We start from the raw sequence: 2162 nt of genomic DNA, 5'->3' as shown, positions 1-2162 counted from the left end.
ATACCTTTCTCTTCCCCTCTCTACATGTCAGCCTCCAACCCCCACTCCTCCTTTTCTGATGAAGGGCACTTTAATTCTCTCCTTGACTTACCTTCACCAAAACTCCCCAGCCTCACCCTTTCTAATAAAAAGGCCTATGAAGTTTTCCCCAGCGTTTCCCCCAACAGAAGAACTCCCATCTCTGACGTAAACACTGCCCCTTCCCTAGAGTGAGGAAGCACAGTTTGCATTTTGTTTTCTAAGTCACAATATTTTTCTTCCTGTTTCAGTGTGACAATCCTCTTTTGGCTGCAGCCTCCTCATGTGGAAAGCTGAACTACTCCATCTCCAAAGCTCCTTCCAGTTCTGATGTCCAAATCCATCTAAATTACTAACTGGAAAATTATATTTGATAGAGCTTGCTTAGAGAGGAAAAGGGAAGATGGGGAATTTTCCTTTTTTCCCTGCTTCACAGATTTGCCAGTGGCCCAGGCTCAACTGTGAACCTGAGTACCACTTCTATCTATATGCAGAGCAGAATCCCTAAAATACTTTTCAGACCCTTTTGTGTCATCTGTGTGATCCACAGCATGGCCACGGAATGAAAGTCAGTCCTGAGGATTCAGATTTAAATAATCTTCAGTGAGCCCCCACCTTGAGCCAGGCACTTTGTATGTGCTTTTAATCACACCACCTCATTTAATCATAAAAGTCCTCAGAAGTTTCATTGCCTCAATTTTAAGGATGGCAAAATGACACTCTCTTAAAGAGACAAGGTAGCTACTCAAAGTCACACAGCTGCTGAGGAGCAGAGCCGTCAAAGGACTTGACTGTGCCTTGGAAGGCCCAGTTAGATGTACAAAAACGCGGTCAGGGTTGCAAACTCCATGCCTACAGGGGCCAGGCAGCTAACACCAAGGAGTGAGGGCTTCAAGTAAGAAAACAGGTGCGGTGGGAGGCGCATACACATCCTCTAAGGGTGGCAGTTGCTGAGAAGCCCTGGGCAAGCAGCCACGTAGGAACGTGTGTCTCATGTGGCTAGTATTCTGATTCTTTCCTAGATGCTGGAAATCCAGATTGTGTGAACTATCCCAATTTTTTAATAAGGCACCAATAATGAGTCAAGCAAAATACCCACACAGGTCAAATTTGGCCCAGCAGACGGCTATTGAGGATGAATTCCTTTAGCTTCCCTTCATTCATCTTTCAAAAGCAAACAGGCTGGACTTCCCTGGTGGCACAGTGGTTAAAGAATCCGCCTGCCAGTGTAAGGGGACACGGGTTCGAGCCCTGGTCCGGAAAGATTCCACATGCTGCGGAGCAACTAAGCCTGATGCGCCACAACTACTGAGCCTGCACTCTAGAGCCCGCGAGCCACAACTACTGAAGCCCCGACGCCTGGAGCCCGTGCTCCGCAACAAGAGAAGCCACCGCAATGAGAAGCCCGCGCACCGCAACGAAGAGTAGCTCCCGCTAGCCACAATTAGAGAAAAGCCTGCGCGCAGCAATGAAGACCCAACACAGTCAAAAATAAATAAATAAATATATTTAAAAAAAGAAAAAAGCGGGCTTACCTCGTGGCGCAGTGGTTGAGAATCCGCCTGCCGATACAGGCGACACGGGTTCGTGCCCCGGTCCGGGAAGATCCCACATGCCGCGGAGCGGCTGGGCCTGTGATGCTCAGAACGAGGGTTTCGGAGGCACGGGTTTTAGATGGGATGGGGGGGGGAAACAGAGCTTTTTTTCAATTGTTTAATATAGAGGAAAAACCCAAAGGAAGATACCAGATACCAGAAACACACACACAACATAGTTCAGTCCCTCGCAAGGTGCTTGAGTTTCCTCAGCCGGAAATGGGGCTCATTAGCCCCTCCTTGCCTGCAGAGCTCACAGGACTGTTACCAGGGGAAGAAGCGCGTGGGACAGGATAGCGGGCTAAGCAGGCATAAGATGTGAGGAGTCCTGCGGGACGAAGGCCGGAACCCGAGATAGGGAGAGTACTGGTCCGGAACCGTCTTTCGAGAGTCCCGGGATTTGCCGGTCCCGCCCACCGAACCCACACGGTCGCAGAAAACCGGAGCGCATACCCCGGAGATATGCCCCACCAGCACTTCCCGGCGCACGACCCGGAAGCGGAAGGGAGCCAGTCTCATTCTCCTTCCTGTGCGTCTTTCCTGCGTCAG

The sequence above is a fragment of the Leucopleurus acutus genome (assembly GCF_964270905.1).
Source record: "Leucopleurus acutus genome assembly, chromosome: 12".
Taxonomy (NCBI): domain Eukaryota; kingdom Metazoa; phylum Chordata; class Mammalia; order Artiodactyla; family Delphinidae; genus Leucopleurus; species Leucopleurus acutus.
This window is presented reverse-complemented; position numbering follows the sequence as displayed.